Source organism: Megalobrama amblycephala, linkage group LG1, assembly GCF_018812025.1.
Source record: "Megalobrama amblycephala isolate DHTTF-2021 linkage group LG1, ASM1881202v1, whole genome shotgun sequence".
NCBI classification, from domain to species: domain Eukaryota; kingdom Metazoa; phylum Chordata; class Actinopteri; order Cypriniformes; family Xenocyprididae; genus Megalobrama; species Megalobrama amblycephala.
In genome coordinates this window covers 25,006,335-25,030,479 of record NC_063044.1, presented here as the reverse complement: position 1 = coordinate 25,030,479, position 24,145 = coordinate 25,006,335, and positions in this window count along the sequence as shown.

Sequence of the window (24,145 nt, the reverse complement as noted above, 5' to 3'; positions counted from 1 at the left end):
GAAAGTGATTGTTATATTGCTGTCTATGGACGAGTCAGACAGCTCTTGGATTTGATCAAAAATATCTTAATTTGTGTTCCGAAGACGAACGAAGGTCTTATGGGTGTGGAACGACATGAGGGTGAGTAATTAATGACAGAATTTTCATTTTTAGAACTAAAATACTTTTAAGAAGCATTGTTGTCCGTTATGCTGTTAGCGTGTTTGAATTCTATCCTGTTGTTGGACACTATCTGTTACATTGAACAGACTGTTCTGATTCCACGGCACATCCTGTTCTCTTTTCCTTGGCACTGTGACGCTGGCAAGGCAGATTTCTACCTCACATACCTAGCAGTGCGGTTTACAAGAGTCCACAGAGTGCCACAAACAGCCCTGGAGCCGCCCCAAATCCAGGCCTTTTAATATCACGTCCCTTCGAACGTTAATTTCTCAAGTCCTGCTCTTTTTGCATGCTTAAGTATAACCACATGTTATGCCATGGACGTAATCTTTTCCACTGAAGTGAGTTGGGCTCTGGGAGAGGAGAGGAGACAGGCCTCTCTCTGCCATCTATGGTGCTGGCTGGCATGACGGCGGGCACGATTCAAATGTCAGAGAGCAGAATGTAAGCAGTTCTCTAAACTAACATGTATCCACATTCATACATACATACATACTGAGCAAGGCTACCTTGCAGCCCCTGGAAGCAGCTTTAAATGTTTTACTTGTTTTGGTGACATCATTGGCTCTTCTTGAACTCCCATTTGTTTCTAGTTTTGATGTATCTATGCAAACATGCCATTAATCAGAAATTCTGAGTCATGTAACTCACATTAGTTGACAAGCGCTGCATTCTGAGAAATGAGAGAGTGCAAGGATGGGCAGATATTTACCTCCCTGCTCTTATGTCCTCTGAAGTTGCAAGAGCTTTCAACAAAGGCTGTTGACACTTTCAGGTGCTACATGCTCTTTAGGCCTAGCTCATACAAGGAAGAAGCACTGGCTTTTCTGCTCTAATGCAATCTCATGCACATAGCTACACAAGAGTTCATTCTTGACAACATGTCAAAATCAGTGTTAGTCTTGTCCATGAAAACACTGTCAAAAATGTTCTTTTTCAAGATGAAACCAAAATTCCTGCTCATCAGGAATGATAATTACATTATTTTAATGACATAATAACATACATACACTGCCCGTCCAAAAAAAAAGCTTTTTAATGGATTTTAATAGGCAAATACTTAAGAATCTATTAATCTACAGAATCAGAACAGTGATTATTAGGCTTCTAACATGTTTTATGTTTGGCAACGGCTCTTTTAACCTTTAAAGATGGAGTGCGTAGCTTTTCATTTCTTAAACAACCATGTAGTTAGGCACATCATGGCCATATTCCAAGATGACAATGTCAAGATTCACCAGGCTCAAACTGTGAAGGAACTGTTGGGAGGGAGCATGAAGAATCATTTTCACTCATGAATTGGCACTTCTGAGTCTAGACTTTAATTTCATTGAAAGTCTTTGGGATGTGCTGGAGTACACATTACAGAGTACTCACCTCTTGCATTGTCAATACATCTTGACCAAAAATTGATTTACCTCCTTATGGAAATAACATTACACCATTTATTTCCATCGAGAGGTGCATCATTTTTTGGTCAAAATCTTGTATTGACAATGCAAGAGGTGAGCACTCTGTAAAGTCTCCTCCAGCACATCCCAAAAACTTACACTGAGGTTAAGGTCAGTGCCAATTCATGTGTGAAAATGATTCTTCACTCTCCCTCCCAACAATTTCTTCACAATTTGAGCCTGATGAATCTTGATATTGTCATCCATCTTAATACATGGTTGTTTAGGAAATGAAAAGCTACACACTGCATCTTTTAGGGTTAAAAGAACCGTTGCCAAACATATAACATGTTAGAAACATAATTATCACTGTAATAATATTTGGCCAGGCAGTGTATTTTATGACACAAATATGAGGAAAAACTAATATAGCAAGATATTTCAACATATTTCAAATCAGCAATAAAGTCTATCCCATAAATGATGTTTCTCATGCTCAAATAGCAATAAAAAATGTATATTTCATGTTGGTTCAGTTGAGTCACGTTGCAAATATGCTCTTTACATAACAATGCACTAAAACGAGTCTAAAACACAGGCAATGAATAACCAAAGCATAAATAATTCACAACATTGTAAAATATTTGTTTTGATAGATTATTTGCTGACATGAAAGGGTGGCGGTTTTTGGTAATGTGTGGTAGGCAAGAATCAGTAGTGGTGTGATTTTTGAATCAAGATGTTTCACTATTGTAAAATCAATTAGTATTGTATTAGTAGTGTTTATGCAAATGCATTGTCATTTTAAACACAATGGATATGTTGCGTATAGTGTGAGGAGTATTCTGGAGTGCCAGCAAGCATATGTGCAACAGGAAGTGAGAGGTGAGGGTGGGTCCTGAAACCCAAGGCTGCCCTACCTGCTTTTGCCTGTCTTTGCAGAGAGAGAGAGAGAGAGAGAGAGAGAGAGAGAGAGAGAGAGAGTGATTGAAAGTGTGCCAAGTATGAACAGAGTGAGAGACAGGTTCTCGTTATGAGGAATTCTGCCCTAACAAACATCCATCATCACCTGCAGCAGAAATCTCCATGGTGACTGGAATGTTTTCTTTAATAATAGCAAAAGCTGAACATTGAGTATATCTTCACATAGCCATTCTTACAGACGGCTGTCAGATACATGTACCACAAACGCATACCTGTTCCATTCCACATGTTACAGTTACAGAGGAAACATGTGACCATCAAAGGCAAAGTTTATCATTCCTACAAAAAGCCTTTAGGGTACAAGAAAAGAATGTATGAGAGTACAATTCAGCCCCCCAGTGTCTTGCTAACAACATATTTCATGTCCTCTGAGCGGAAATGACAGGAACTATGTTTGACAAACAAATCAGCTGCATGTTTTGGTTGAATGTTAACGGAAGAGATTGTGAGGTCTTATCTTCTCAGCAGATCTGTGAGCCGAAAGGAGAGAAGTTTAGATCAGTCTCTCTTTGCTAGGGTGCCTACAGAGAGCCAAGGTGGTGTTGTTCTGCATTGAGCCCACGCTGGGCCCTCAGAGAGCCTAGAGTACAAAAGAGCCAGCATTCTTAAGGCTTTTTCTCTGAGCAGAGATCATGAAGGTGTGTCTTTGTCGTGCTCAATACACAGATGAAGATATCTGTACTCTTATTGATCTTTGAGAAAACTAATGTTTTTCTCAGATGCAAACAATCTGTGCATTATCTACCCCTTTTTAGTGGCAACGATTGGCCACTACTGGGAAATTCTGCATATTAAGGTGCTCATTAAAGTTGTAACCGATCCATGTGCCTTTAGCTCCAGTTCCTTCATGCTTTTGTTCGCTATGGGAAAGACACCATATCCCAGAGTCCACTCTGCCCTGTTGAACTGTGTCTTTGTCCCAAAGGAGTCTAGAGGGTTTCTCTCACAGTCAAACGGGCTTCTACCTCATCTGCCAGGTGTGGTCTGCAGGTGAAACGGCACCATGGGAACTGAGATATTACAATAGAAGTCAAGAGCGCTGCTCTATATAACACCACTAGCTCAGTTTAGCAGACAAGCCTTTGTATTCAAAGCATAAAATACAGGCTACATGATTGTATGCTATGCTAGTTTCTTTTCAAATCTGGTAATAACTTCCTTTTCCTGCCTGGAAGGTTGTGTAACCTTTCTGCAGGTGGATGAGACATGTATGGCCAACCTGAGCAAATCTGCATCAACTGCCATTTTTCATCTGCCAAACAGCACTTGAACAGGGCCCCAAGACATGACACTGAAAACATTCAGAGCTATTTGATATGACGTATGGTTAAAAAGACAGAAAAAAGTAATCCCAATAGGGCATGAATTCCCCTATATGTCTTTCAGACAGTATGGTCTTGTTTCAAATGGAACAGATATGATTTCAGGGTGCATTTCAGGGTCTTGTGATATTTTTTATTGTGATTAAACACATGTGGAAAGAATGTTAAATACTTCACCCATCAGCCAGAGGTGAGCAGAGTATCCAAAAAATGTACCCATGTAAAAGTACATATATATTCATGAAAAACTGGTGGTGATATACCGGCACTTTATAGTAGTAGTTCCGTGTACTTTTAGCATTATAATCTGATGGGTTGTAAAATGCATTACCTGTATGAAATGAAATCGAATACACATACTGTAGCATATGAGAGTTGTGGCCTTGGCATAAACACAAATATTTGGCCACTCACACATAACATGGGGTGAAGTCAGTTCTTGGGATAGGTACCTGACCACGGGAAGCCAGCAATTGGCCCAATACAAAAAAAATGTTCTGTAGGGCCACCATTCTGCCCAGTTTCCACTACCAGTGAACAACTATCGATAACAGCCGAGTCACCCCCCCCCCCCCCCCATGTCATCCAAGATGTCCATGTCCTTCTTTCTTCAGTCGAAAAGAAATGGAGGTTTTTGATAAAACATTCTAGGATTATTCTCCTTATAGTGGACTTCAATGGCCTCCAAACGGTTGAAGGTCAAAATTACAGTTTCAGTGCAGCTTCAAAGGGCTTTAAACGATACCAGACGAGGAATAAGGGTCTTATCTAACAAAACGATCGGTCATTTTCGAAAAAAATGTAAATGTATATGCTTTATATAAACAAATGATCGCCTTCTAATTGGTTCCGACAAAACCGCACTTTTGTATTCTTCAAAAAGCTTACGCTGTGTGTCTTGTGCCTTCCCTATTCTACTTACAGAAAAAAATGGAACTGACACTGCGTTCATTCCATAAGTTGAATAGGGAAGGCGTAGGACATACAGCGTAAGCTTTTTCGAAAATGACCAATCGTTTTGCTAGATAAGACCCTTATTCCTCGTCTGGTATCTTTTAGGAGAATAAGGAGAATAATCCTGGAATGTTTTCATCAAAAACCTTAATTTCTTTTCAACTGAAGAAAGAAGGACATCTTGGATGACATGGGGGTGAGTAAATTATCAGGACATTTTTATTTGAAAGTGAACTAATCCTTTAAATTTCCTGTTACAACTCCGAGTGAGAAACTGCTTTAGACAATTCAGTGGGTGCAGGAAACTGAACAAATAATTCAAACTGATTTGCGAATTAATTTAGACAGTTTTACCAACTTGTTTGATCAAGTCTTTGAACAGAATTGACTCAAAAGCGAATGGGGCATCGCCCATGCCCCAGAAAACGGACTATGCATTTCTTAACATGTATTGCATTAAAATAGAGTAACGAGAGGAACGTCCCCCAGTTTAGCGAAGTAAAAGTACCATTTTTTTTCATAAGAAATGTACTCGAGTTAAAGTGAAAGTATCCACCTTTAAATCTACTGAAATCTACTTTAAAACTAAAGTACAAATTTTCCATTTACTCAAGTAAATGTAATGGAGTAAATGTAGTTTGTTACTACGCACCTCTGCTCTACAATCAGTATTAGTTTGTGTTTCACACATTTAATGTGTACAGAGTTTTAATGAATATAGTTTAGTGTTGATATTAAATCTGTACACTGACAGGCAGTTAACAGTACTTAATCACTGACTACATCCAGTGTTCTACTGCGTGGGAGAAAACAAGTTGAACAGGAACTAGGACCTGACAGCATCAGCCCTGCAATTCTGTTTTTCTTTTCGAATGGGGCTCAGGCCTGATCCCATAATCAGTCTGCCGCCTGGACCCAAGACAGAGTCCAAACCTCCCAAATCCCATTCTTTGCAATTTGTCCAATTTTGAGACCTGGAAGCCAGGTTCAATTTTCCTGGGTATGTTCAGTTTCCAGTTGAATAGGAAAGCGCCCAGTGATTTGGATGAGCTATATACTGTACTTAGATCACAAGGCAGTTTTTAGTCTGTTCAAAGACGGCAGATTGTGCCCCAGCCTGGGGCCGCCCCAGAAACACTGGCCATAGGGAGCCAAGACTGGGCAGAGATCAGCAGTTGATGTGGACAATAATAAATACACCGGCACAGTCGGCTTAAATGTTCACACAAGTGTTTTCTGCATATCTTTTCCAAGAAAACCAATTAGTTCCATTTTGAAAATGTACTTCAGGAAAAACCCTCATCCATCTGTTTCTTGTCTGATTTCAAAACAAACTGGGAATTATTGATTGGATCTGTAATTGTATGAAAAGATCTGCTTTGGATAAATGCACAAAACTTCTTGAGCAAATATAATTCAAACGCAGTTCCAGAGATTAACATCTAAAGCACAAACGTCATAGTGACGGACTATCCATTCACCACTGTCACTCAAGAAACAGCAGCCTGTGACATCATCGCCACGCTCCTGTGAGTGCAGTGTCGACAGCTTTCACTTCCCTAATATACCCGGATAATGTCCCTTGCCTTACTCTAGGCAGGCTCTAGACAGCAGAAAGCCCATTGGTTGTCACATGCATCTGTCTGTCACGTAAGGTGTTCCAGTGAATGTGAAGAGAGTTTGGAAGTTTACTTTTCTGTTCTCTGTAGTTTTTGTGTTGCCAATTATGTGGTATCGGATATTCCTTCAGCTAGTGTGGATGTCTGAGACCTTTATCTGCATTTGTATGCTTTTCCCCTTGAAGTCTACAAACTTTCACATACATTCAGATATTTCCCCACATATGCCTGTGAAAGAGAAGTTTCCCAACAGTTCGAATGTATCATTCCTTTGGTGTAAATGTCAAGGTAGACTTAGACAACTTCCTTGTGGTCTGAATGGGAAATTAATTGCTTTTGAGAATTTTTTATTTGCTATATTTCTCAAGAGCATGTCTGCCGGATGGGGGAGGGGAGATTGCCGTTTGTGTGCCATAATCAAACTTGACAGTTGTGACATTGTTTGTGTTTGTTTAGTCCGTACATATGCGTATTTTCCAGACACGTTAAAACGTTCTGGCTGTTTAGGGGTTCCCAAGGCAGATTTACGGTGAGAACCTAACTTATAACAAACAGGCAGGAAGGCGCGGCATGTGTGAAGCATACTAATGCATCGTGAGCTCCAGTGTCCTGCATCCAGGAGGCCCAAACATGGGTGGGGGGAGGGGGTTTGCAGAGACCAGCGGCTCTTGATGGTATCTATACCCTTGGCATTGTCACTGTGGTAAATTACAGTTAGGTGAAGTAATTTCGTAAAGCACACAATGCAGTTTTGTAGCTGTAGCTGTTGAGGTAATGATAGAGTTTTAACTCGGCTGTTATCGATAGTTGTTCACTGGTAGTGGAAACTGGGCAGAATGGTGGCCCTACAGAACATTTTTATTGTATTGGGCCAATTGCTGGCTTCCCGTGGTCAGGTACCTATCCCAAGAACTGACTTCACCCCATGTTATGTGTGAGTGGCCAAATATTTGTGTTTATGCCAAGGCCACAACTCTCATATGCTACAGTATGTGTATGGCATTGAGCTGGCAAACATTTGCGTTTCTGCCAAGGTTTCAGGTATGCGTGTATGGTGTAGTTCAAGGTTAGCCACAAGGTCAGCGCTGCTCTAGTTGAAGTTGTTTAAATACCAGTAACTTTAATCGGCAATTGCTTAGGCTTTGTAATCTCATTCCCTGAGGACATAATAAATTAGGATTACTGTGTGGTAAGCAGAAACAATATATGTGACTCGTCCATGAGGACTGGCTGGGTAAGCCAGCCTTTAGAGGGGGAGAAATGGGTCAACTGCCAAAGAGGCGATCATTAAGACTTGTCTGTTCAAAGCCACTGCAGAGTAGAGACGTACACTCAATGTGAGAAAAGAGCGAAGCCTTCATGTCCACTCCCATACTGCCTTTCACACGCCCACAGTCTCCCCAATCCAAGCCGATCTCTGCCATCCATCTACCTTTATTAGCCCTGCCTGACTTTATAGGCTCTCATTGCAAAAGCACACATCACAAATATGACTTATGAAGGGGTTTTAAGAACGGCGCTCTGCTGCCAAAGCGGAGAGCAGGACCTTCTGCGGTGACAGCGAGTACCCAGGAGAAGGCTTGTTTTTCTCGGAGTGTATGTGTATGTGTGTGTGCTTGCTGTAATTTACGGACGTCACAGAGCTGCCCCCGGCTGGCCCATGAGCTCAGCTGAACTAGAGCTGGTGGAACTGTGCAGGGCCTCATGGTGTCTTTTGAACCTGAACGCATAACTCGATGTGCTGGAGAACGCCAGACTCTGCAGCCTTGGCCGGTACAGTCGGCAGCTAGAGAGGGAGGAATGGCTTGAAGAAAAGAAATAGAAAGAACGAGACTGATGGAGCTGTTGAAAATAAACAGAGTTAATCTGGGGCACCGGAGGAACTCCAGTGGCGGCAGGAAGGGGCACTGGTAGATTAGTGCAATTAAATAAAGCAATAGATAAAGCACAATAAAGGCAGAAAATGCAGGTTTTTTGGGAAAAGGTGAAGTGTGTAATTTTTTCGCTAAATCTAGCCATTGTACCTCGATGGCCCCATTTATCATCCGCAGTTACACTTCTGGGTCAAACTCAGACTCAGGAGGTTTCATTTGTGTTAGCTCCACTGCTCATTCGTGAGGGGAAGCAGTTGGTACAAAAATTATGAGGCATATGTGCACTGTCTTAACGGCCGGGGCGGCACTGCCCTGTGGAGATCCAATTAACATAAACTATCCATTTCTGTCTATGCGTGATGCAACACGGTTATCCAAACCCCCACGCCTCTAGCAAAGAGGGCACTGAGGAGGGGTAGGATGATGGCACCAACAGTTTTGGAATCTTCAGTTACAGCAGCTTTAGGACAAACGATTGATGTTGTCTCCTCCCTCCCGCCTGTGAGAAACATGCCTCTCATTTGCTCTCTATGTATATTCATGTGTGCCACTGCCAGTGCCACAATGAAAGGTCTGGCACAATTAACCCAACTCTTCTGCATGCCAATTGATAATCGCTTCATATTGGTGTCTAGACTTTGAACATTTGATGCACGCAGACTTATTATTTTTCTTCCTGGTTCTATGTGCGAGATGGGTGTGTGGATGAAGGGGGGTTAAAGTGAGCATTCTATTGAGGTCTTAGTTTGGCTAATCTCCACCATGTGACAGTGTGCAGGGCTTTGCTGCCATGGAATGCCACAGGCTCTTGTGTTGGGGACAAAAACAGACAGAGGCTTAATCTGCAGGGGTGGCAACGCTATGTGTCCCCAGAACACCATTGCACTTTGTCGTGGGGGAGGGGAGAGAAAGTTCTCAGGGTTTAACCCGGCGTTATCATCATCCTACCTCAGTCCCCATAACCCCAGCTGACAGACCCAGGTTTCAACCTCTCTTGGAAACATTGCCCCACTTTAGCAATCACTGCCTATGATGGCTGACTTGCAATGCTCACCTGAACGCATCTCTGTTCACACTACTGTGTTCAAGCCTTGAAATGTTCTTCTACATTGGAGGAGCCTTGTTGCAATTTTCAATAGCTGCTTATAGATTCACAAAATAGAAAGTTGACTCACAAATATAGTACAATCGGATCCACAAATAAATGCATTTACACAAATAAACGCGTTTGATATCTGTTATAAATTTCTGCCTTAGTAGAAATAGTTTTTACTACTTTTTCAAAAGAGCTGTTAACCTCAAATTATGAGTAGCATGACAAGCCACAGCTTGAAAGTAACACTGAGAAGAGAGAGAGATGGTGTGGATATATCTCAGCTCCACCCCTTCACCCGTCTCACTCTCTCTCCATGTCTCCCTCTCTAGTGCTGCACTCCCTAGTCTTAATTAAAAAAAATAATTGTCATTTGCATCACAAAGGACACCATTAGTGAGCTCTTTTGCCATCAGGACTGCAATGAAAATGTAACATCTCTCAGAAGAGCTGCAGCGGCGGGAGTCTCTTACATATGTAGAAGAAAATCCAGCCGGAGCAAATCCACTGGAGTGGGCCTGAGTGCCTGCCGGTGCAGAGGGGTTGCTGAGGTCTGAACCAGCCCAGGCTAACACACACCCCACCCCCCCAGCTCTCTTTATAACCCCCTCCTCTCGTCCTCTCCTCAGCTGTCTTGCTCTACAATGGCCTGAGCATCTTTTGTAGAATTAACGGTTTGTAGAAGCAGGGGAACAATGTATGAGAAGAGAGGAGCACGGGGTTCCCACACACAGCCTCCACATGCCCACACACACACACATACACACACACACACTCAACACCACACAGCTGATCCAACCCCCCTCACTGCCAACAATAACACACACCACACACGCAAACACACGCACAGTGACGGGGGGAAAAAAAACACACATGTACACTGACACAATTCACTCAACCTGCACACACACACACACACACACACACACACACACACACACACACACACACACACATATATACAGCTATGGAAAAAATTAAGAGACCACTTAACATTGATTTCTGAACTTGGAGTGGTCTCTTAATTTTTTTCATAGCTGTATATTAAGGGGCTGTTTACACGACACCGTTTTCAACTAAAAACTTTTTATGCGTTTTATCTGTTCGTTTACACGACAATGGCATTTTGGTGGCCTGAAAATGCAAACTTTTGAAAACGTGTTTCAAATGCAAGTTTTTGAAAACGCTACCGTTGTCATTTCTGTGTAAACTGCAAAAAACTTGAATGCGTATTACGCTTTTATCCACCTTATTTTTTAATGCAGAAGTAAGGTGTTTTCTGTGAATGTGCGAGACTTCCAATTTATTAGCTGCTATAAGGAAATAATGAGAAGACTATCAAAGTGCAGTAAACTGTAAAAACAAGGTGGATAGGCATGTGTGCTTTTTACAGAAAAAGAATGCATATGTGCACATTTTTACAAAGTGACATCACCAACTACTTGTCTGGCATGCATAATACAGCATTTTTAGTAATTTTTGCGGATCCGTGTGAATGGAAACTTTTCCATTTTACAATATTTTTTTTCAGGATTATTTGATGAATAGAAAGTTCAAAAGAACAGTGTTTATCTGAAATCTAATCTTTTGTAACATTATAAATGTCTTTACTGCCACTTTTGATTGATTTAATGCATCCTTGCTGAATAAAAGTATTCATTTCTTTAATTTCTTTTCAAAAAAATAAAAATAAAAATTCTTACTGACCCCAAACTTTTGAACGGTAGTGTATAATGCTACAGAAGCTTTGTATTTCAGATAAATGCTGTTCTTTTGAACTTTCTATTCATCAAGGAATCCTGAAAAAAAAGTACACAACTGTTTTCAACATTGAAAATAATCATACATGTTTATTGAGCAGCAAATCAGCATATTAGAATGATTTCTGAAGGATCATGTGACACTGAAGACTGGAGTAACGATGCTGAAAATTCAGCTTTGCATCACAGGAATAAATTACTTAAATATATTCAATCAAATAGTACACAGTTATTTTAAATTGTAATAATATTTCACAATATTACTGTTTTTTACTGTATTTTTAATTAAATAAATGTAGCCTTGGTGAGCAGACGAAACTTCTTTTAAAAACATTAAAAATCTTAGTGGTTCCAAACTTTTGGACTGTTCTGTATATATACTACCGCTCAAAAGTTTGGGAAGTTTGGGAAGATTTTTAATGTTTTTAAAAGAAGTTCCGTCTGCTCACCAAGGGTGCATTTACTTAATTAAAAATACAGTAAAAACAGTAATATTGTGAAATATTATTACAATTTAAAATGACTGTGTACTATTTGAATATATTTCACAAAGTAATTTATTCCTGTGATGGCAAAGCTGAATTTTCAGCATCGTTAATCCAGTCTTCAGTGTCACATGATCCTTCAGAAATCATTCTAATATGTCAATTTGCTGCTTAAGAAACAGTTATTGTTTACAATTGTCAAAAAATATTTGTGTACAATATTTTTTTTTTTTTCAGGATTCTTTGATGAATAGAAAGTTCACAAGAACAGTGTTTATTTGAAATCTAATCTTTTGTAACATTATAAATGTCTTTACTGTCACTTTTGATTGATTTAATGCATCCTTGCTGAATAAAAGTATTCATTTCTTTAATTTCTTTTCAAAAAAATAAAAATAAAAATTCTTACTGACCCAAACTTTTGAACGGTAGTGTAAAATGTTACAAAAGCTTTGTATTTTAGATAAATGCTGTTCTTTTGAACTTTCTATTCATCAAGGAATCCTGAAAAAACATTATCAACATGTGACACTGAAGACTGGAGTAATGATGCTGAAAATTCAGCTTTGCCAACACGAGAATAAATTACTTTGTAAAATATATTCAAATAGAAAACAGTTATTTTAAATTGTAATAATTTTTCACAATATTACTGTTTTTACTGTATTTTTAATTAAATAAATTAAGCCTTGGTGAGCAGACAAATCTAAAAACATTAAACATTAAACATTAACATCTTACAGATCCCAAACTTTTGAGCGGTAGTGTATATATATATATATATATATATATATATATATATATATATATATATATATATATATATATATATATATATATATATAATTAAACCATCAAAAAATTCAATATTTTAAATATAAGGGAAGAACAAAAGACTAAACTTACATTGACTACAACATAATCAGTTATTAATATTTCATTGGTTATCTTGTGTTTTTGCATGTGTTCATAATTTTTGGCCAGGCTGTCACACAAAGAAATAATGCAATGAAATATGACAGATTTTTTTGACATAATCACAAATAAAGCAGTTGACTCCAAGCACAACTATGCAATATGTTTACAAAAGCTTTAACACATTTTTTAATAATATTTGAGATGTACATTTTCCTAGGCTGAAATGTCACTTTTGGCCAGTACTTATACATACACTTCCAGGCAAACTTTTCTTGAAAACCTGACAGTGGGGGAATCTCCTCAGCCATCATCTGTGTGCAGCATCCACCTGGATGATGTTATGGTGGTCATGATGTGTCAGACGGCCCAACACACACCAGCTATGAGTTTGTGAAGGAAAAGAATCAGTTCTGTAAAAAAGCATCTCAGGATGAACCTAATGAAGTCACACTGAGGGAATGCCCAGGGTGTGCAGAGCTGGAATCTAGACTCATCAAAAAGAGGTTTTCAACATTTGGTCACTATATAATTTGCATACATTGCCTTTCTGAAACCTAGCATGTAAATAGTAATACTGAATGAGTAGTTTTGACAGGTCATGACTGCATATTCAGCTTCATAATTAGCTTACTTCTAGAGACAGTTTTGTCCATAAAATACACTCCCCCCCCCAGCAACCAAACACTTAGCACATACTTGCTCTGAGTTTTAATTGCCAGTAGAGACAGGCAATGGGGGTCGGAGGGGGTGAAGCTCATTGTGATGTAGTGGCTGGAGGGTTTTTGGGTAGCTTGATTAATTTGTAGTGTCATATGTGGGAGGGTTCATCGGGATGGGGGTTATGGGAATTCACCAAACCCCAAACACTGTGAGAAACACGGAGGGAAATGCTAATAGAGAAATGAATATTCAACACTACCTCATAGCTCGCTTTTATTTCCCCCATAAAAGGAACTGAACACATTTTGAAATGGCATTAATGGTGTCAAATTGAAGTTTAACCTTCAGCTGGAAATGTTTAATACTAATGATCAGTGGGGCTTGATTTTTGCTTGATCTCAGTTCCCTATGTGAAGTCATCTGCCCTATTAAGATGTTAAATGTACAATGAATCAAACAGCATCACAAAAGAGATGTTGTTTCTCCTAAAAAGGGATGAAATGGAGAGCAAATGGCTTTGACGTTGAAAGTCTTCTATAGGTGTGTTCACACTTGTACTCCTGGTCCGCTTTATGTTCACACTGTCATTTTTAACATCAAACCTAAAGATACCAAACCTAAAGGGATAGCGATACTTTCATAACCTGATCGATTGTCTTTTATGACATATATTTTGCGATGGAAGTTATCAAACATTCAAAACAATGCTGTGTTCTAAGCTAAATGCGCTTGTTGTATGTGCTTAGCCTACATATGATGGTGTTTTGACCAGCTGAGTAATGATTACTCATCATTTTAAATAAAATCTATTTCCAGAGTCACCCAATCATTACCATGCTCTCTGTGCTAATTGGTTTCTAATGTGTGTTAGTTTGTGTCTAAAAAGATGCTTTTCGGGAGCTTGCAGAAGTTTGATGTCATGATGTGTGTGTGGCCCATCTGAAGCCATCACTGATCTTACCACTGACTCACCATGAGCCAAACCTTAGAGAAGAGCTCTGCCAGCAGGGCAGGAATGCTGCTGTCCACTTTCCCTTAGGAGAATTTTATGCTTTTCATAGTTATTAATTTTGAGTAATGCTTACCCATGTAAAAGTCATTGCTAAGATGTAGTGTAACAAAGTGTAGTTATTTAGATGTGCACAACTTCACTCCACACACTAGCAACTGATCCTAAAGGCTCTGGTCTTTAGTGCCCTTGTTAGTGCGCCCGCCTCCCATGCTCATCATGGCACAAGTAAGACCAATTACTTTGGGGTTACACTCAAAAAAATAACTCTTTGAACGAACATAAAAAAAAAAATCATGGAAAGGATTTCCACATGATTAAGTTGCTTTATTTCAGCATTATGAAATTCTGTTATTCCAGTTTAATGTACTTACGTTGGGTCAACACAACCAACTTAGTTTTTATTAACATTAAAGGTTTATTTTTACTCTATGCAAAATCCTTGAGTTGTGACAAAACAACTGACTAAGGAAGAATCTATGTAAAATAGTTATGTCCAACTTACTCAATTCAATCATGGACAGTGGTTCCACATGATTGAGACAAGTAAAATCCAATAGAATCAACCATGTTAAATTAACTAGAATCAATTGTGTTCATTTAAAATAAAATAAATAAAAAGCAATAAATAAATAAATTGTTTTCATATACATTGATTTCTACTAATAATTCTTCTTGTTTAATTTTGTGATTTACATAACTTTTGTGATGTTCTGTGTTAGAACCACAGAACCAAAAACATTGTAAAGCCTAAATTGATCATAAGTCCATTGGCGGCAAAGGTTTTACAATCAACATAGGCTTACAATGCTTTTGGGAAATGCAACCCAGAGCACTACCACAGTGATTACTTTCTTATTAAAGTAATTTGAAAGTTTGTTAGCAGGTCCTCAACCCAAGCACAAGTGCAACACTTCACCACAATGGTAACCCTAAAACTACTAATTAACAGAAACTTTTAAATACCAACATAATAGAACAGTAAACATTAAAAAGTCTTTCCATTTTCTCATCTTCCTAAAAACTGCTTAAAATAACACTTTATTTCAACATTTACACTCCTAGTTCAGCCCCTTTGTTTGCAAAGGTGGGAAGTGAAAATCCTGTTTGATTGAGTCCTGGTTGGGTTTACTTGATTGAAACATGTTATTCCAATATGAAAACATCAAGTCAAAGAGTAATCGTTTCAAGTCAATTTAACATGAATCAATCACATTTAAACCAGAAACCTGATACAATGGTGTTGAATCAAAATAAGTTGTTTAAATAAAGTGAACAGCATCAAAAAAAAACTTTTTTTCAGTGTACAGTATATGGTTTCTAAGATGTTCAGGGGTGCGTTTCCCAAAAGCATCGTTAGCCAACTATGGTCGTAAGTCCCATTGAACTCTATAGGTAACGACGGAACTTGCAACCATAGTTAGCTTTGGGAAACGCACCTCAGGACGGTTGTTAGCTGGTTGCAGTGCAGTTGTTGGTGTTTTCAGGGTGGTTGCTGTAAACTTACCCCAAATCTCTATAATATTCTGGTCTCTAGATATTGCTCACTTCCCTCTTTCAATTTAAGTGTAGTTTTGCATAGCTAAGGATAATGATGATTTCACATTTTCACACATTTCCTCCCTTGAGCTTACACATGACACTTCCCAAAAGGGATTGTGTCAGTAAAAGAAAATCAGTCGAGTGAAATGTGTCATTCCCATTTGCGATTCCAATCTACTTGGCAATTTAGTGACGTAAATGGAGTCTGAGACAAATGCAGCCCTTCAGCTGCTGCCAGATGGGACTGTTGACTTGGTCATGATTCCAGGTGCCTTCAACTATTATGGAAATATGACAGGTGTGATCTATTGTGGCGTGTGTTGGACTGATGATAAGCAGCGCCACCTGTCTGTCTCCGGCCTGCTGGGCTAATGCATCACTCTGAGTGATTTTTTTGTGTGTGAATGTATACAAGGCTTGACAAAAATCCATATGGCAGAGATCACCTCTGGGATTGACGGTCATATTGGCAGTCTGCAGAATAAGGGTTGGTGCAAATCTGAAAATACTGTGGCAGACACTAATGTTAGCGTCTCTAAAGCGATTTAACACTTCAGTCTGCTAGAAGCCCTCTTTGACACCTCATGCAATTGAGGAATGCAGGAGTAGAAAGTACCTTTACCAGCAAACAAATATAATGCAAATGCTGTCTGGAATATAAAGCTAATGAATGTGGATTCATAGAACAGGGTTGGAGTGAAACTTTGTAGGTAAGTGGATCTTGAGGGCTTACATTGTGATTCAGTCATCACATTCACATCTGACATGCAATGCATGGTCATTAATAGAGGTAGAAATTTGTTTCCCATGATGTTACACCAGTGTCTGGTCCTATTGTGGGCACGTCAGGGTGGCCTCCACACAATACCACCAATCTGATGACTGATGGATGAGCCCAGCTCAGTGCTGGCCAATGAGACACAATCAATCAGAGTCAGTTGACGGCAGCAGCTTTCCATGCACCCATAGGTCAAGAGATCTGTCAGGAGCCCTCCTATGGCCAATGATCCTTCTGTATGGTGCAAATCACATTACATTTAGTGCTTCTTTCTAAAAACAAGTGTTTGTTTGAGAGATTATGGCTATTTGTTTGTGTGGCATTGATTTCAATAGAAACAACGCTTGAATAGTTCAAGAGGTGAATGTCAATACAGCACCTACTTCAATATGCCAAAATCTCCAAAAATGACAAATCAGCAATAAAATCTGCCACAAAACAAAGAGGTCCGGTCTCTATATTTCCTTCCCAGTGGAGGTACGGACAATACTTTTTTGAAACTGTTATACATTTCCATTGGGGAAGCACAAAACAAAGTTAACTAGAAATTTCAAAGATTTTGTCTTGCCATCTCCATATAATTTTCCAAACTATAACATTGTTTATTATGAAATGCTCTTAATATACTGATTAATAATGCTATATATATATTATTATTATATATATATATATATATATTTTTTTTATGAATGTCAGTAACCAAACAGTTAATGGGCCCCATTGAATTGCATAGTTTTTTTTTTTTTTTTTTTCCCCATACTATGGAAGTCAATTGGGTCCATCAACGGTTTGCTTACCCTCAAGTTGTTTCAAACCTGTATGAATATCTTTCTTCTGCTAAACACAAAAGAAGATATTTTGAAGAATATGGGTGAGTAAATGATGACAGAATTTTCATTTTTGGCTGAACTATCCCTTAAAGGGTTAGTTCACCTAAAAATTAAAATTATGTTATTTATTACTCACCCTCATGTCGTTCCACACCCGTAAGACCTTTGTTCATCTTCAGAACACAAATTAAGATATTTTTGATGAAATCCGATGGCTCGGTGAGGCCTTCATTGCCTGCAAGATAATTAACGCTTTCAATGCCCAGAAAGGTACTAAAAACATATTTAAAACAGTTCATGTGACTACAGTGGTTCAACCTTAATGTTATAAAGCGACGAGAATACGTTTTGTGCGCCAACAAAACAATATAAAGACTTTTCAACAATATCCAGTGATGCGCGATTTCAAAACACTGCATGAAGCTTCGAATCTTTATGAATCTTTTGTTTCAAATCAGCGATTCGGAGCACCAAAGTCATGTGATTTCAGTAAACGAGGCTTCGTTACATCATAAGTGTTTTGAAATTTCAACAGTCCACGTGACTTTTGCAGTTTGATACGTGATCCGAACCACTGATTTGAAACAAAAGATTTGTAAAGCTTCGAAGCAGTGTTTTGAAATCGCCCATCACTAGATATTGTTGAAAAGTTATGTTGTTGTTTTTTTGATGCACAAAAAGTATTCTCGTCACTTTACAATATAAAGGTTGAACCACTGTGCTCACATAAACTGTTTTATATATGTCTTTACTACCTTTCTGGGCATCTGAAAGTGTCAATTATCTTGCTGTCAATGCAGGTCTCACTGAGCCATCGGATTATATAAAAAATATCTTAATTTGTGTTCCGAAGATGAATGAAGGTCTTACGGGTGTGGAATGACATTAGGGTGAGTAATAAATGACAGAATTTTCATTTTTGTGTGAACTAACCCTTTAAACTGTAAAAATAATTGTATTTGCTGCATTCTCGTTTTCTGCGGTGTTTTAGCAAAAGTATCTATTTCGCTGCTCACCGTGTATCTGCTACCGTTGTTAATAAAACCATATCAACTGCAGCTCTTAACATGGTGCTTTACGTCTTTAGCGGGAAAGAGCAGCAAAACACATGGAGCGGAAAGGACTTGAATGAAGCGCGTTTGGCTCTAGATAGAAATATTAGAGGATGTAGCGCCAAAAGATCATTACCGTAAACAACCCTGAGAGCTTGTGGTGTGAACCGCTCCATTGTTTTGACATGCTGCTCACTTTAATTTGCAGAAATCATAAAATGGCGCAATTATGTCCCACAGTCCAGATGGAACCAAGCCAGGGTCTGCCATTTGAATTCCATTGTATTATAAGATTTGCTCAATAGAAATTAGAGTAAAAACTTTTTTCTGGTCATCAAAGCTAGTGCACATGCATGTTTTAGGGCAGGGGTGTCAAACTGCAGAGTTTAGTTCCAACCCTGCTCCAACACACATACCTGTAGATTTCAAATAAACCTGAAGAACTTGATGAAGGTGCGATTAATTAGGGTTGAAGCTAAACTCTGCAGGTCTTTTGCACCCCTGTTCTAGGGTAAGGACCATTTTAGAAATGAGGCGATAAATTAGCCACTAATTTGAGTGGCTCTTTTAACTGAAAGATGGCTCTACAGCCCCTCATGTTGCGTGTTGGGATCTCTCCCATTTGTTTTTGAATAAATGGCCTGTCTCCTTCTGTCTCTGGATAAAATAGAAAGTGTTAGAGTTTGGTTTCACTGAAGTAGAGCAGTTAGGTGCAGTTTGCGAGGTATTAAAAAAGTTCAGAGCAGATGGCTGGAAGGTTCCAGTAGGAAGGAGAATGTTCCTCTTTCTGACCTACAGTATACTGTTGAATCCTTGCCCATGTTCCTGGAGATGTGTGCAGTAAAACTGAACAGCAGCTCAGAAAACACTCGCGTCAAATTGAGTCAAGATGTACTCTCTGTGCGCTGCCGGAGAAAGTGTTTACTCGTCAGACAACGACACGAGGTGTCATCTGTCAATCACTTTGACAAATGGCGAGTCCAAGAAAACAACGACAGCATCCTGGAAACGCTAGCGAAGGCAATGAGAGGCCTTGTGTGTCAACAGAAGAAGGCTGGTGGCTAAGCTAACCTCATCCAGGGGCAGTTTGAATCACGTGAGGGCAAAGGCACTTGTTTCAGTTCCACAGAAGGTGACCACTGCCTCAAACACAGGAAACCCTCAAAGAGTCACTTCAGACATTATTATACACAACATTAGACTTACCAGTAATATTTTGACTGGGACTCATTCATGAAACAAAAGCAGAATGACTTTCTGGGTGAATCATTCGTAAAACCAACAATTTGCATAATAATGGTTGTACACATGGTTCACACAGATATTCATTGTGATTGTGTTTCATGAATTGAGGATCTACAGACCAATTGTAGACGATGTGAGTTGTCTTGTGAGAAGCGCAAAACTGAAAGGGCTTTCTCAAAGCGTGAGGGGAGAAAAATGTCAAGACTGCACAGAACTGAAACTAAAGATCTCTTACTCAAGGTTTTCTACTGCTACTCTTCTTGAAATGACTCAGCATTCTATAACCCAGTCTGGAGGCTGTATTTTCCCTCGCATTAACAGGAGCAAATGTTCATATCTGTACTTTTCAAATGTCATATGCCTTGGAATGATTTCAGTATTTCCCATGGGCTGCATACACTGGAAGCAGAGCAAACTTTCCCTTTAGCGCTGACCTAATCCATTGTTGTGCGACTTTTGAAGGTTAAGGTTTTGGGTAGGGTAAGCTGGTTCTAGCTTAGCGTAACAGGGAAAGCAAGCGGTCTGGGAACGGCATGCCCGACCCTTTCAAAATCTTCGAAACTCTTTGTGGACGAGGAGAATGAGGGGAAAAGGCACTCGAGAAATGGCCATTGAGCGCGCGGCTGCGTGTGTGCGTGTCGTCTGAGAGGCTGCAGCGAGGAGCATGCCTGCGGAGAGAGGGGAAATGTGTTTGACATACGCTCAGCACACACTGCCGGGGAGGCAGGAACAGCAGGATACGATTAATGACCGCAGAATAAGATTGTTACAATATGGCCTCCCTCGCCCCTGCCTCCCTTTCTGTTGGGCTGTCATATTTCACAGCCCTGTTTCATGAGAGGCCGTCTATTTGTCCGTTTTTGTTTTTTCTCCCTCCTTTCATCGCTCCCTCCCTCTCTTTTTATTTCTCAGTAAGCGTCATTGATATGCAGCAGTGTGTTCCTGGACGAAGCTGCAGACTCTGTTCTCATGGTCGGCCTTTAAAACAGCTTGGCGCTGACTCACGGGTCCAGAACTCTTGTAAACATTCAGGTAATGTTTCGGAACTCTTTGAAATGCGAGTTTTACTATCGCAGACGTTCCTAAAGTGCATATACGACACATTGAAGAAACATTTGCCATGAAACCAGTGTATAACAAGTGGATTTCTGAGTTGGCTCTTTCCTGTCCTGCCTCACTTTCTTCTTTTCGCTTATTCACATGCGTTCCCTCGCTGACAGTGGCTGAAAAGGGAAGTGACAGCTGTTTGTTTAGCTTGCCCTCGATGTCACAGACCTGATGGTCTTGCATGGTGAGCACTGATAACCCAAAACCATGCTGATTTGTAGTACAACAAATAAAAGTGGGTTTTAAAGACATCTGCAAGGGTTTGGGGGGGGGGGCAGAAATCTGGCAGCCAAATGTTGCCGATTCCAGCAGTGATTCAGGGTGAAATTTCGAGCCATCCTGAACAGTAGTTCTGGGATCTGGGCTTCAAAAAGGTGAACAGACTCTTTGGATCTTTGCGCATGAGCGCGTCCATAGCCAGACCAGCGCGGCTGTGTTTGTTGACACATTGAGAAGAGAATTTCAGTATTTTCGCACTGTTCATCAATCAGGAGCAGGCTTGGCTTTTCCCAGGGTCAGAAATGTTCTAAAAGCACAGCTGCATATGCGTCGAACGAAACCACCAACAAAATAATCTTGTTAACAGTGGTTCTGGCTTCATTTGTTATCACTACAGCCATTTAGATATGTTCAATGAAAAAGTGATTTAAGTGAACCTGAAAAAAAGAAGAAAAAAAATAATGCCTGCAACATTTCATCCCAAATCGAAAAGAAAAACACAACAAATTTTATTAAGATTTAGTCTTTTTTTAGGACTGTTTTTGTTTTTTTTATGTTACATTAAATTATGAAATTCTTTTCGTAATAATTAAACGTACTCCTAAAATTCTCATTACTGTAATGTGTCCAGACATACTTTTTATAACCAATATTCTCATTATTATCACTATGAATAGTAGTGGCTTAATATATCCACACATTTAAATATAATGATTGTAAACGCAGCTATATTACAATTCTTGGTAACACTTTATTTTAAGGTGTCCTTGTTACAGTGTAAATATACGCTTAAGTACTGAGTATTATCAATTAACATGTACTTACTATAGGGTTAGAGGTGGGATTAGGTTTGGTTTAGGGTTAGTATCATGTAATTATGCTTAATTTATAGTTATTACTATAGTAACTACATGTAACGTGTAACAAGGACACTAAAATAAAGGGTTACACTTTATTTTAAGGTGACATTGTTACAGTGTTGTAATTACACAAATTAGTACTGAGTAATATTAATTAACTAAATGTACTTACTATAAGGTGAAGGTTTGATTTAGGTTTAGTTGATTGTAATTATTGCATCAGTTACTGTTATTACTATAGTAAGTGCATGTAACTTCAGTAATACGTAAAGGGTAACACTTTATTTGGTCCCACTTTATATTTAGTGTCTTTAACTACCATGTACTAACATTAAATTAATCATTTGATATAATAAACTTATTGTGTACATATACATGTTTTACATTGTACTTAATTAAAAAATATCTGCATGTAATTACAGCTGTAATTAGTTTACATCTATAATTACACTGTTGACCCATTAACCCACCCTTAACCAACCTCAATAGCCTCAATAGCAACATTTTTTTTTTGCAAAACAACATCAGCACAGACCAAATGCATAATTGTATAATTGTAGAAAAAAAGGGTAACACTTCATTTCACAGTGCCGTAGATATATGTTATTATGCGTACTTCAGTAAATTATGCATAATTACAAGTAACTAACCCTAAACCAAACCCTAACTGTAACTCTAGAGTAAGTAAGTACATGTAGTTAATTAATAGTACTCAGTACTTATTTGAGTAACTACAATGTAACTACAGCACTGTAAAATAAAGTGTAACCACTACAAAGAACCTTTAAATTTACAGAAGTGTTTTTGTTTTTATATTGTGTATAGTTCTTTGGAGTTGGCTCTGTATAAGCCCTACTAAACATTTTCTCAGAGTGCTTCTAAGGTTTTTCTGCTCATTTCTTATAATAAAGGTCATCATTTTAATGGTTTTAATGTCAGTTCAGTGCTCACATTCACTCTTTATGGATTGCTGGAATTTCACAGGAGAGCGACAGAAATTCAGCTCACATTGCAGAAAGGACTGTGAGACAGACAGGAAGTGATATGGCAAATGCCGTTGTATCGTCTGGCAGCTCATGCGCTCCTTCCTGCTGGTGAAAATTCCTCCTCTCCTCTCCGAGAGGGACGTTTACCTGTCGCACATTCGCCAGTTGCTTTCTCCAGATCCTCATCTGGCTCAGTCTGTATTCTCCCTCTTTCTGATTTGGACAGATGTATGTGTTGAACACATGGCGGTGCTCATAGCTGTCCATGCCTCCCTCACACCTGTTCCACACAGCTGCCCTGCAAAGCTCTCCATTAGCTCCAGCTTTGTGTCTGAACACAGCTGCAGTGGATTCTGGGACCATGAGAGGCTGCCATAAGCCTGCACTGCACAAATGTCTCCGGATTAAAAGCCTTCATGCTGACAACGTTTCAGAAGAATGAAATGAAACTGTGCACACATTATTTAATATTGTGATTTCTTAGAGTTAAATACTGTATGTTTGGTTTTATCATTGGCACATTGTATTGACCACACAATGATTCACTTCACAAAACACACATTTTACCTTGTATAGATTTGTTCCAGGGTGAGAGCATGTCACACAGTTCATCTAAGTAGGCTCCCTTGTGTAAAAGAAGTGTGCTTAAAGGGATAGTTCACTCAAAAATGAAAATTCGGTCATCATTTACTCACCTTCAAGTTGTTCCAAACCTGTATTCATTTCTGTATTCTGTTGAACATAAAGGATGACATTTTGAAAACAGTTGATGGGCCCCACTGACAAAAAAAAAAAAAAAAAAAAAAAAAAAAAAAAAAATACTATGGAAGTCAATGAGGACCAGAAACTGTTTGGTTACCTTTGGTTATCTTCTTTTGTGTTCAACAGAAGAAAGACATTTATACAGGTATAGAACAACACGAGAGTGAGTAAATGATAACAGAATTTTCGTTTTTTGGGTGAACTATCATTTTAATTGTATTTAATGTGCACTTGTAGTGTACTTCAAAAATCTTAAAAGCGTTTTTTTTTTTTTAACGTACTTCAAGAAAATATTAATGAAGTAATGCCGCGTTCCAGGCAACCCGTAACCCGTGTTTTTCCAACCTTCTACCCGTGAAAGTCCACTGGAACAGCAGTCAAACCCGTGACTTCCCACTCGTGAACCCGTACTAGATCGATGTGCTCCCAGTTACGGGTTCTGACGTCACATAGCCCATGAAACAACAATGGCAGCCCCTACAGATGCGGTGTTTATGCAAGTGCACGGTAAAATAACGTAAAATAAAAGGTA